The sequence below is a fragment of the Aythya marila genome, assembly GCF_965140915.1.
Source record: "Aythya marila genome assembly, chromosome: 1".
Lineage (NCBI taxonomy): Eukaryota > Metazoa > Chordata > Aves > Anseriformes > Anatidae > Aythya > Aythya marila.
In genome coordinates this window covers 29,560,163-29,574,374 of record NC_139042.1, presented here as the reverse complement: position 1 = coordinate 29,574,374, position 14,212 = coordinate 29,560,163, and positions in this window count along the sequence as shown.

Below are 14,212 nucleotides of genomic sequence, written 5' to 3'. Positions count from 1 at the left end.
CCAGCTATGCCCTGGCCAGCAGCTATCATAGCAGGACAGAGCAGCCAGGAGGCAGCTCCTACACAGTAATCAGAAATGAATCATCTCAGCACTGAAGTTTTCCAGCCCCATAGCTGAGCCCAGGAGACTTCCAGCTAAGAAAAGCTGATAAAAAAAGGCTGATAATGCTGAGTTTAGCAATAAATGTTTCAGCCCTGGCAGTGCCTTCTGAGAGCCTGAAGAAGCCCTTTACTTCCCTCCTTCAACATGATAACCAAATTGAGTTACCACATTCACCAAGTGAATTCAGCACCTCTGCTCGAGAGGGTTTGGCAGCTGTCCCCAAGAAGATGCCCTCAGTGTGAGAGTGCAGACCTGCTGCACATGTTGTACTTGATTACTGTTGAAAATCACTACTGCAAAAATGGATGCAAGACCCCCAGGCTAGTGCTAGGTTTTATCCTTTGTAAGGAGATCAGGAGTCCTGTTATTTTCTTAGATGGCTTCTTCCAAAGCTCAAATGACCTTTTAACATAACAGCCATGGGTGGGAGATACTTTCTGTCAGGTCAGTACTAAATTGTGGATCAGAGGCTGGTTATGCCAGCAAAGCCCAGGTAGATCTGTGCACCTTTCTCCCTCTCCAAGACTGGGAGGGAGATTTAGGACCTGGTCTTCCACTTTCTTGCATTAATACACTAAGAAATAGGCTGTGTGTAACAGGTTTGTGAACCCTGAATTCACATCTGCAGCTCCCTGTAGGCCTGAAGTGTAGAAAGAGGCAGAACTTTGTCACCCTCCCGTTCCATCCACACCGAAGTTCCATCCCTGGAAGTCTTTAAAAGACGTTTAGATGTAGAGCTTAGGGATATGGTTTAGTGGGGATTGTTAGCATTAGGTAGAGGTTGGACTCGATGATCTTGAGGTCTCTTCCAACCTAGAAATTCTGTGATTCTGTGATTCTGTGAGTAGTTTCATCTCCCCCTTTCCTGTGGTGAGGTGGCTCACTCAGATACTTCCTCCTTCCTTGGCTCCGAAGTCTTATTCAGGAATGTGGCGCTACTCTGGGCATCAGGAATATAGAAAGTAAGTGTGAACAAGCTGAATGTTGCTATGCCTAAGACCTGTGCAGATACAGTCATAAGCTCTTCAGGTAGGTATTGCATCGTCTCCTTTGGCTGTAGACAGACACATCACCATACCATCTGGGTGCCTTCTGAATGGTCTTCTTTCCCACTTGTCAGATGCAAAACTGAGGCACAGTCAGATGAAATGCCCTTCCTTGCATGTGAAGCATGGATGAGCCAGAAAGTGCTTTTGTATAGTCCAGTATGTCGAAAACAATGTCCTACATTGTCCTACAATGATCCTACAATGTCCCTAGCAAAGGATGTTGGAAGTGCTATTGAGCAGAAGTATGTTGTATTATTTACCTCAGAACCTTTATTTACTACATCCCCCCCCCAACCTGAAAATGGCTTCTCTTCCATGTAGTATCATTACATGTGTCAAGCAATACAAAAGCATCCAACCTTTTTGTGCTGAACCCAGTGAAAGGAGGGGACCTAGGCTTCCACTGTTGTGCGCTCTTGTCTCCTTGCAGAATTGAGCATGTGCTCTGTGTTGAAACAACAGTGAAACACAACTCCTGTATTATTTGCCATGTCTAATGCCATTGTTGATTGTTGTTTTTCCTAAAAGTGAATAGTTCTGGAAAACTGTGGGTCCTGTGACTTTCCATTTTTTAAACAAGCAAACTTGCACTCTGATAGCAACAGAGCCTCACACACTGTGACCTGCAGTCCCAGGCTGTGTGTCTGCATCGAAAACAAAGACAGCTGCAGTCTGTCCAAATTAAGCGAAATCTTAGGTTAAAACGGTGATAATATGCCCTGCAGCTAGATATAAAGCATTATTCAGAAACAAAGCTGGCACTGGAACATATAGCTTTCTACTTTCTGGAAGACACCAATGTATCATATCCAGAAAAGTCCCTCCTCTGCACCCTAGTACTGCTTGGAAATATTGTATTTATGTGTCCACTTGGGCAGGGTTTTTATGATTGGTGTGGTGCACATTACTGCTTTTCAATAACTTCATCTGATAGAGGAAAAGTAAAACAAACAAGTTTTAAACAGCTGTAAAACAGCTCATTTACATAACTCAAACCTAGTGTTCTCGAGATAATTCCAGGCCTCTGAGTGTGTCCTTGCCTTCCTTGATGTTTTGAATGTATTGTGTAATCAGTAAATGTATAAACTGCTGAGGTTAATTGTTCACTCTGACATCTAAAAGTCAGGCAAGGGGAAAGTGAATAATTTTTGTTGTGGTTGAACCTGCTGTTATTTGGTACCTCTGTTTACATTTTCCAGGGTTTGCTGGAGCGGTTCATACTGTGGTGCCTGGAGATGTGAATCAGAGCCTAGTTATTACAAAGCAGAACAAATAACTAAACAGCGCTGCTCTCTTTTTGTCTTACACTCCGTAGTTGAACACATTCTGGATCTTTTGACCTTCTCGACCCATGTTGTTGCAGTGGGGTCAGAACAAGTTGTCATGACCTTTCCAAAAACTACACCCAATCAGCAACCCTCATCTTTTCTGTCCACAGGTGAAGATCCCAGGCAAATCGAGTGCTGTGGCACCAGCATCCCCTCTTTATGGGCTACAAGTCCTGAGGGCTGAAAACCTGTGGTGTGTAAGATGGTGGTTTGCTGTGGGGGTCTCTGTTGTAAAATTTGTTGTCTGTATTGACTTGGTCTGGAGTACTTGTGATGACCACACTTTTGAATAAGAACTAGATATCAGAAGTTATAATTACTATGCAATCTGTAGTTAACAAATATATATATAAAATATATACAAAAATAACAAACTTTCTAAACTTTCATGTCTATGCCCTCACACAATCATTATCAGTCACTCTTCAGTCCTAAGTGGAGCTGTGGTTTATCTCTTACTTTTAAATCCTCACTGTCTCATGCATCCAAGGATTTTGGATGGATGTACAGTGTTCCTAGTGATTTGTAGCATGCCCTCTTTTCTCACTGCATGTTATTCTTTCAGGATCTCCAAGCTACTCTGCATATTTACAGATCCAACAGGGAGGTAAATGTGAGAGAGAAACTGCAACACTTCACAGCACATCTTTTATCTGTCCAAAGATTTGCACTGGGATCAGTATCATTGCACCTGATGCCACTTCTAGGCTGATGTGATTTCAGTGGAGCTTAATGAAGTTGCCGTGTTATAAAACTGATGTAATGATTTGGGGGCTGGAAATCACAGCTGAAAAAAAAAACAATCTCTCTTGTGAAATATTGACTATTTAAATATTTTTTCCCTATCAAATCTTTTTCACAGGAGGAAAAGTTCTGAAGAAGTTCACCTTGGAAGTATCCAAACATTTTTACTTCAGTATTTTTGAACTAAATGTAGCATTTTAATATTGTTGAATTAAAAATGTTTTCTTGTGAGCCAGCTAACTGGCTGTGATGCAAATTGTCTTATTCCCTTATTCTCCTGGACAATTTATATCCACCATAACAGCAAGCCCAAAGGCAGTTTCACGTTGAACTGAGTGGAAATCAAATATTCCTGTTCAGTTAAAAAATAAAATGAAACATTCGATTTGGGTTAAGTCAATGTAGTGGAGGAAATATTTTGTTTTGATTTTCCCAAAGGAAACCTGAATGCTGTGGCCAAAATTAACTTTTTCTTGCATAAAATATTGATCCTGTGGAAACAATTTTCCACTAGAGACCACATATCTGGGAAGCGTCCATTAAGCTGTTGTGCTGAAGTAATAAATGGACCCCAATGCTTTAAGGATGAAGTCTGCAGCCTTATTTAAGGAAACCCCTACAAAAATCTGTGGTTTGTTTTAGTAAGACCTGAAGGTTTGGGTCCTTCATGTCTTTCTCTCGGGAGTAAATATTAACTCTTTATACATCTGACAAGAACTTTGATATGATCAGAGGTGTCTGCAGACATTTGGTTTACTAAAACATGTTTGGCTTTGGAGATTCCCATTTCAGCATTGCTGGGAAGAAGCTGAAAGGTTGGTTTGTTCTGAGTCAATGTTATGCTGTGTTCTGAACACCTGATTTGTAAATTGGGCATTTCCTCTACAGGTAAAAATGTATTTCATCCAGACAAACATCACTGCAAATCCTTTGGCATACAGTTCTATACTTCAGTATTAGTACCAAAATATATTCCTATTTTTTCCCCTCAATTTAAACTGCCAAGCAATAGCAAGCATTTTCCATTGGATTTACTTCAGTCTACTTCTCAAAGATGCACTGTCTTCTCCTTCTGCCCCAAATTGACACTGGTCATCATCCAAAGCCTGAATCATCTCAACTGTTATCCAGCGAAATAACATCTTTCTAATGGGGGGATCAAAAACATACACCATATTGCAAAGGTGACATTGGGGAAACTTTCAGTCAAGCCAGTATCATATTTGGGGAGTCTTGCATGACTGTTAAAGGGCATCTTATCACTTTTGCAGGTGATAGGTGCTGCAAAAATTGGGTGCACTTCGCCCTTCCCCCTGTATTTAACTTCCAACACTTTGTTAAAGCTGACAAACTTGTGGTGTTTTTTGTTTGTTTGTTTGTGTTTTCTTCTATTCTTTATTCTTTGTTGATGCTTACTTGTAATTTTATATCCTACAATATTTGAATTAAACTGTTTTTCACCCTCAAGGTCAGTATGGTACTACAAAAGGAAAACAAAAACTCTTTCAATTTTTTCTATGTGCGTGTTCCAGGCACTGATTTGTCCATAATTCTTTGTGTTTGTTTTTGTGCTTTGTTTTCTATTTTTTTCCCTTTTGTCTTGTTTTTCGGGTAGAACATAATCAGAAAAGCAAGTCTAAACTGAAGCCATGAGGACCATGCTACATTTCTACTTGGACATTGATGGATGGAGAACTATTTAAAAGAAAGAAAATCAATCTGGAATCCAAAGAGGTGGGTCACCTCTGTGGGTTACCAGCATTATGTGGCAGGTCCTAACCCAAATGTGTTTGTTCTTCCCATATCCCCAAAAGCTGGTGGATCAAAGGCTTCATCAGCATAAGGCAGAGATTTCCAGAGACCTGTGAAAGAGAAGGGGACCTGCTAGATCAGCATGAGATAAGACTACAAATATTCTTTCTTAGCATGCCCTTCTTTCTCTTTAAGTGTGGCAGAACCAAACAGCTGCAGCTCTGAAGTAATATTCTTTAATATAATATATATACGTTATATATATATAGCTGCTATTTGTTACAGATGTCTATTAAAACTAGCAGGTGACTGCTGTTGTGTCTTCTCTCTCTTACACCTGGGATTGCACGTTTTCCAACTTGTTCAGTTACAAAATGTAATTTATAACCATCACAGTGGAAAACATTATGCAGCACACAAATTAGCATCAGTATGAATGTCTGTTATTGGATGACTGTTATGTTTCTAGAAATATGCAGTTATACTCGTTCCTCCTTGACAAACATAAGATTTTTGCTATCATGTTTTGTTTAATTATATTTGACTGATTGGAACAGCCTTAATTACACAATAGTTCTGTAATGCACAGTCCCCAGCAGGTCTTATTTTGTGAGGAACTAGTCAAAGGTGTTGACTTTTGGCAAAGTCCAGCATTAAATCAAGGTCATTTGGGCAATACTGACTGGCAAGAAGGTGCAGACTTGCAACAGAGAGAAACATTTGGCTGATTGACTCCTTAAATATCTGTCATGATATTGTGACCGTGGCTTGTCAACGGTGTAAGAATTTTAGGCTGGAATCCAGTCAGTTTGTTTAAGATTGCTATCCACCCAACTGTAGGTGCATAGAAAGCAGTTGTTTTAGTGCAAAGTCAATTAAGTCTCTCCACTGAGACAGTCAGTGAAAAATATATGCAAAATATATTTTAAAAATTGTGTTACCTCTAAGTTTATAAATATTTTTAACATGTAGATGCAGCAGGGTCTGAACTAGTCGACTCAGCTCAACTGACTGAGCCGAGTCTTTGCTGCTTACTCCCAATGTTTTAAATATTGTACTTCTTGCAGACTGATTTTACTATCATTTAAGGTGTTCCAGAGAAAATGTATCATTCTTTTTTCTTAGTGGTGCAACCAGTTCCTAACTTCTTTTTGGGCAGTTTGTGAGCCAGTAAGTTCAGAGTCCATAAAATTCTGCTGTGAAAGTCCTGGGGAGATCACAAAAAATTTGCAATTTGATTTGTAAAAGAAGCTATTATTATTTACCCAGCTCAATAGTCACGGCATTATCTGTGCTCTAGTTCCTGAATTCCTCTGGAATTCAAATGCACTTCTTTAGAACACTTAAGGCAATCAAAACTATTTATTTAAAGCACCAAGTCACTTAGGAAATAAGTGGAATACTACTGAAAGCGAAAATATTTTCTAGTGGGGTTTGATATCTCTGTAAACATTTTGGCTTTCATTTTCTTCCCACTCATTTTTTCAGTCCACCAAGGACCCAAAAAATCACATTTTCTACCAATTTCCACCAAGTACTGTAAGTCAGAAGACAAGTGGAGAACCTGATCACTTTATGTAGTACAATTTATACCCTCTCACTCTCTAATATATGGGTGAACATCACTGTTTTGTGGAGTCCAATAAAAGCCTATTCTGTTATATTCTTTTAGGAAAATCCATGCTGTTGGCAAAGCAAGGGCCCATGCCTGTTCTCCAGACACGTGGAGCACCTCCACGTCTTACATACCAATACCATGTAAACATGGGCTACAGCTGAGCATCAGAGCTGTGCTGGGCAGGCTTGGGAATCCTTGAGGGCACTTCTGATCTGAATGTTAAATTAGCTTTATTGCAATATCACTTTCAAATGAACCGAGCCTGATGTCTCTCTCTTACAGGAATATGCCTTCTTAATGATGCTTCCTTGAAAGCTGTTGATGAGAGGCAGGAATAAGGGAACAGTCATTACCATTAAGAGTATTAGATTGTTGAATAGTGAAAGTCATTGACTTTCTTCCAACTGCATGGTTTTATAAAGTCAATTAGTAGAATATAGGGCACAAAAGCTTTCTCTGGTACACATAATGAGTCACTGGACTAATGCATAGGTCATCCCCGTGCACACCACTAAATCCCAGTTAGCAGCTGGTCTGCTTTGGTCATCTATAGGAATGTCCTCAGAGGCATTTAGAGGTGACCCATTGTCATATGTATGTGTCTAATGGAGTCCCAGGACTGGGACAGATCAGAGCACTCCCCACACCATACACAGCCCACATGGAGTGGCTGCTAGCATATCATGTGGCCTAAGCAACTATCCTGTATGTATACATGTAGGATACCATCAAGGAAAGACTTCATGAAGGTCTCCAGTGCTACTTCAGCAAGGGCAGGGAAGATGTGTGAGCACCCTTGGACTGCCCATGGGATGGGTGAGAGGCACCCAGAAGAGCCCTTGGGCTGAGAGTATTCCTTGGGATGTGTTGGCTATGACACAGTGAGTGGAGGTGAGGGTGGAAAGGAAGGCATTTTTAACGCAGATGTTAAAGCAGATGTTCAGGGTAATAAGCAGAAGATATACCAGGACGATGGGCTGCAGCAAAGTGTTAGGACCTATGTAACAGAAAGCCAAGCTTATATAGAAGGATAGGAAGGGATTTGGTATTTGATGGGTGAAGGGAAGAAAAGAGAGGGAGAGAAGATCTATGGGTTATGTTATGAAGATTCTTATGACCCAAGTATCAGGCAAGCAGATTCATAGTTTTTTAGACAAAAACTCTATTCCATCTCCTGCGGCCATCCAGAGTCCTTTGTAAGTCCAGGAATGACCTTTTCCTATATCCATGGTTTGAAGTTTGTTACTTCAAATGCAAAAACTCACAAAATAATAAAAAACCCCACAAGATTATATTTCTGTCTTTAGGGTCTTAGAAGGCTCTCTTTAAATTTTTGATCATTTCTTGGCTTTCATACACTGTCAAACCCTTATTTTAATGCGTTTTTAATCCTTCAGTATTCCTTGGGCTATTTTATCTTCATGCGTTTGTCAGGCATACTATAGAAGGAGAAACTTCTCCACGTAACTTAGAACCATATCCCTGTTTGGAATAAGAAAACAAGAGCTTGGCAGAGGAGTGCAGAAGCTTTTGAGCCACTGGTAAATCCAATGTACGTGGAAAATCTTACGTTTTCTCTTAAGTGTATTGCCAGTTGCAGTGCGGAAACCATTTGTCCAAGCAAGGTTCTGTAAAACCTGACCCATCAGGACCTTCTTGCTACCAGTTGCCCAAAGTGCTGTGTCAGTATGCTTTCCTGTCTAAGACTGACCCCTAATGCCTCTGACACTGGAAACCCAGTATCAGTTTGAGACAAAACAGCAGAGACCTGTCTCTGTGAAGTGGGCAGGAGATCTTTCAGTACAAATGATGTGTGTGCAAAAAATCATTATTTGTTGCACAGGTTATAATGGGGATTAAATTCAGAATAGGGATTTGTAAGATTTTTTGCAGAAGAAGGCTCCTGGTGCTACTGGGAGTCCCACCATGGTTGGCTTGGCAGAGATTAGAAGCTGCAGATTTATATGTGCCAGTTTATTAGTAGAGAGCTTATTAATTTCACAAGCCGAAGAAGAACAAACATCTCCTTTCATGGTTGCTTTGTGGGAAGAGTTATCATGAATACAACCCATTTGTCAGCCATATATTGCTTATTACCATTAGGAGTTGTGCGCAGGGAAGTTTGGAAGTGAGGCAGACAAAAGTGCCGACAGCATGTTGACCTTGGAGAGCTGCATTTGCTGCAGATGCCACCTTACACCTTGCTCCTAAAAAATACACCGGCAGGGGATCAGAAATCAAACTCTTCCATGGTGCTGGAACATTTCAAAGCTATGAGGCCTAAGTGGCACATGTGGGTTGGAATCAATAAATCACACCAACTTGCTGCTCTGATGCCCTGTCCGTAGTGTTTAATGTAACGCCTGGCATTAAAATGCAAAATTCAAGCCAAAAGTTTGCCTCTGAACATAAATCAGGCACAGACCCAAAAGCCTGACAGGAGATGAGCTTTGTATTCTTTTCTGATGGCTGAAACCCACGGGGCGTGCCAACCTGGCAGAGTCCAAGTCCGGCTGCTGATTGAATGCCTTTTCCTGTAAATATGTGTTTAAATACCAGGCTGATGAACTACCATGTCTAGCTCGATTTATCCTGTGCTAGTGAAAGGGGAACAAAGAAATTAGCATGATCCAAGACAAATAAAGGAAGGCTTCAATAAAGGAAGAAGTTCTCTTTAACAGAATACCAGAGACACTGAGGTTGGGAGGGACCTCTGTTCCCATCCAAGCAGGTCACTGTTTCCTAACACCAAATTCCCTGAAACCAACTGTGTTTCCACTAACGTAGAGTGATTGGCACCAACAAAATTTAAGCTGGAGTGTAGGACAGAAGGACCTGGATCAAAATACACGCATTATCTTCTAAATGGTAAAAAAAAAAAAGTGGCCCGGGACTATTTTACCTACTGCACTCTGCAAAGTGCTTTCTGATATGGGAACAAAAATACTTACAGGGACCTGTGTGTGGTTCTCCAAAATAAACAAATCAGTGCTATCCACCTCACTATCCAGAAGATGGAAAATTAATTATTATAGAGAGTCACAGAAACTAGAAACCGCCTGGTGCTCAGTCCTTCACAGGCACAGGCTTTCAGGCTGACGAAATTACCCGAGATGTTTAGATCTGTTCTGCCAAGTTCCCGTAACATCCCCAGCTTCCATGTGTGCTGGTAAGTGAGAGCAGTTATTCCTGTAATGTCCAAACAAACCAGCAAATTACTGCCTAAACTCTGCCTTCTGTGTGTCCCCCATGGCTTCTGGGACGAGCTGCTGGCCTTGGTTTGCATACGCTGAGCTGCTTTTTGTGAGATAAACAGCAAAGAGCACTCACCTCACATCTCTCATATATGCACCTTCCCTGGTAAAGAGCAGGAACAAGCCACTAGATTAAGAATTTGAAAATCAGAAATGCTCTGGGGTGTGTCATCAGCTGGAGAAAAATCCCACCATTGCCACTAAGGCATCCACCTTGTTTGCGCCTCCAACTCAAATGCATTAAACTTAATTACACAGTATTACAACTCCAGGACAGATTTACCATATTTGGGTAGGAAAAACTTTAAAAAAGCTCTCCTTCATTAACAATTGAAGCTGTGCTTGTGCTGCAAGCAGAGGAAAGCAAAGTGATGCCGGCCTGTGGGACACGGTGCAAAGAAGCAATCTTAAACTGTTTTAATAAATGCATATAAATCCTGTGTTCATGGTCATTTAACCCAGAACATGGAGGCTACAGATGGAAAAACCCAGTAGGTGATCTACTGCATGTCCCTGGCAGTGCAGAACTGCTGCTAGCAGCATGTTTCCATTGAATAAATCTGGTCCTCTGCACTCCAAGCCCTTCCTGGTGTACCTTCCTATGATAAGACTTTTTGATTTTTCCCCTCCACAATGGATAGTTTATATTTGCCTTGTGATTTCATCCACCCCTCCTAATTGCATCCCTTCTGCTGAAGGAGGTAACTCCCCTTGGTGTTCAGACCCTTCAAATATTGATTTGAAAAAAAATTTCCATGCCCCTATTCTTTTGCAGAAGTGTTTAAGGCCTGCTTTGTGCATATTTAGCCTGTCAAATCTCTCTTCCTGCATTCCCCCGCATCCTTTTTGCTGCTCTGCTTTTATGATTTCTCACTGTGCCTAAGTCTCAACACTTCAGCTTTGGTGCTAATAGAGCAGTCAGGACAGGTTTGCCAAACCCTTGCATCCAAAATGCAAGATGATTAATCCTATTGTTCTTCCATTTTACAACTGGGGACAGACAATTTGTTTTTGCTTGGACTGTCTTCCCACTGCCTTCTGGGCTGGAACAGATTGTCCCCTCCAGTGCAATTTCAGCCACATTCAGTCCTTGAAATTGTGTTTGCAGCGTTTATCCTTAAAAATAGGAGGGGAAAAAGAAAATTAAAAAAAAAAAAAAAAAAAGAGGAAGTGAATTGGGAGCTTTTGCCCTCCCCTTTCCTCAAGTCTTTTGTTCCATCGTTAACCCTGTCATTGCTTAAAAGGCTTGGGAAGAGTCAGGCAGGGGAGGAGGATACTGGGAAGGGGATAAAACAAGGCAGGTGTTTTGGAGAACTGGTGAGGATCAGAGGGAAAAAGGCACTTTTGAGCAGGATGGTTGTAGAGGGTGTAGAGGATTAGATTGGGAGGTTGAACTGGGGAGTCCAATGAGGCAAGAGATGGCAGGAGGAAGAGAGATGGCACTGGTGGCTGTAGGGATGGATGGACAGTGGTGGAGAGGGTTGTGGTGCAGCCGGCTGGATTTATTGCCTGCTGGATGTGAAGGGTGAACAAGAACAGGCTTCATGGTGCATCAGAGGAAATGGGAAAGCTGGAATTGTAACCTCAAAAGAGAGCTAATGCTCTGGGAAAATATTCTGAACTGAGAGGAAGCCTTGATTTAAGATGACATGTTATGATAAAATGGAGGAGATGGGAGAGACATTAAGACAGAAAAGTCTTCCACCACCATGCACCTACATTTTTGATGTATCAGGACACTGTAACAAAGGAGATGTAAAAAGTGAGGTAAAATCTTTAATGATAAAACTCCCTTTAGGCTAACTGTGACCTCAAACTCTAAGGGTAAGTTTGAGGTAGGAAGTTTTGTGTTCACAGTCCAGGTGGTAATTTCCATGGTATATGGACAGGCAGGGTTAACTGCAGGTCTTCCTGAGCACATGAGCAAGGGTTTGGGCAGATCCTTTTTGTGAAGCAATTCAACAGCCAAAGCTGAGGGTCTGTGAGTGGTTGCTGTAAAATTTGCCCAGCAAATATTCCCTTTCCTGCTCCTGGCAGGAAAACATTTATAGGTGCTTACCCTGTCCTATACATACAAATGAGCAAAACAAAGCAACGCCGCCCCTGAATGTGATTGTGTCAGTTTGTTTGTATCGAGCACCTCAAGATATTGTGAATTGCTCTTCCCTTGTGGAAGAAAAAAAAGATGTATATTTGGGCAGACTTCCAGGGCAGGTTTCACCCAAGGGATGCCTGGCTAGTGGCATGTTTTTAACTATTTTTCATGTACCTGATAATTTCATCTCATTATGTTTTATAAGTTACTGAATGCATTTTCCTTGCATTTGACCACCCTAACTTTGACTCTTTCGCTCATTCACTTGTTTTTGCAGGTTTTCTGACTGCGAGCACTCCCTGCCACAGATGAAGCTTGAGAAATTGCTTCTGAGAACTGAGCTGAAATTGCAAGGAGTCCCATGTCTCTGCTTCACAGATTTCTTTACAAGATATTACATTGGATCTAGTACTACATTTTACAAGCCACACTGGAACAGCTCAATAGTTTAAGCTTTGTCTTAAATAAAATAAAAAAGCATACCCTTTTGGTTTGAAAACAAACAAAACCCAACAATCTCATTTCTCACGTAAGACAAGGAATAATTCCTTTATCTGCAATGCCAACTGCTCAAGTTACAGAGCTCTGATAGCAACAGAGAACAATTTTGTGCCTAAAGTTTTTACCTGGGAGGCAATCACTTTAACTAGTGTCTGCTTAAAGATTTAAAATCCCCATGCAATTAATTCTAGAGCATAAATTGATACAAGTGACAGCAGATGCTGGGTTGCTGCCACCAACAGAGACAGAAGACAGGCTAGGAGGAGGCAAGACCTCCAGCTTTGATCAGTTTTGTCTGCAACACTGTTGGCAAAAGATGTGCCTCCCCATCCAGTGGTGTTAGCTGAGAAGTTGACCATCCTTCAGGTAGGGATGACAGCGGTGGATTTGAAGCACCAAGGAAGGCAAAAGGTCTTGAGAAACAACAGTGATAAAGCACTGAACATGGTCTGAGGAAAGACAGGGAGGGTGGATGAGAAAGATTTACCAGAGAAGAGATGCTGACTGGATTAATTTTGCTGGATAGTCGATGCAAAGGCACTTGAAGACATTTTTTGTTAAGCTTCTCCAGAATAAAGATGTTGGAAATGCAGTGCCTGGGCAGGTCTGCTTTTATTTTCAGCTGTGCAAAAGGCAGGTTCTGCAAAGCCTCTTGCTGAAAGTGAAAGCAAGGTAAGGGAATCATATCAAGCTGTGGTCTGGTAGAGTTTTTTCACTCTGGTTGGTTTAAATAGTAGTGGGTTGTGTTTAGTTTCTATTCCTACCTGGTGAAAAAATGCAAAGGGGACAAGTATTCTCTGCAGACATGTACTACTTTGGTACTACTGTGTAAAGAAAACAGAACATATCAGGGGTCCTAAAACCAACAAGTACATGCAGGGGCTTAACTCAATAGGATAGATTCAATTTAGTTGATTATTGTTGTAGGTGTCCATACAGGCAGGAGGCATTTGTAATATTCTACAGAAAGGAACTGGAAGTATCAAAGTCTAAGCAAGGAAAAGGATGGAACAGAAAGAGGCTGAAGATAAGGGGCAATTTTTCTTCCAATGCTTTACTTCCTTCCGTTTCTGGAATAATCCACCGCAGGGAACCATGTGGATGAGGATTTTAGAAAATATACAGATGACAGCAAATGTTTTGTGTTGAATTAGACTTGATGTCCAGAGAGTTTTTTCTCCTTTCTGTCATCCACGGTGACTGTCTAGAAAATGACAACAAAAGCCTAAATCCTACTGAAACTTTTATTTGTACAGTCACAGTGAAAGTTGTCCAGAACAATATTGGACTGAGGAAGCACAAAGAATACCAACTTCTGACATTTCTTCTTCCTTCAAAATCAGATGCAATGCTGAATTCAAAATAAATGTACCAATAATAACATTAAGCTATGATTTATAAAAGCTACAGTAAGGTCAGTGTAATGTTATCCTGGTTTGGTAATGTACATGCCCAAACTGTCTGTATTTTGCATAACCCCATAACCTCATTTTCAAATGAAGTTCTTCACAGTTTGTAGTGTTTCCAGCTAAAATGTCACCCCCTGGTTTAGAAGATTAAACTAATCTTCATCTGATCGTGACAGCCCTGGTTGGCATCCTAGCACTGCTGTTGACAAATGATTTTGTGATGTTACACATTCATGTTAAGCCAAATTAACAGTAGGAGTCATACAATGAAGTTACACTATGTATCATCATCACGTAGTGAGAAACTGCTTGATTGAAACAATTTCCTATCTAGACACAGTGAGCAGCTCCTAAGTGGTT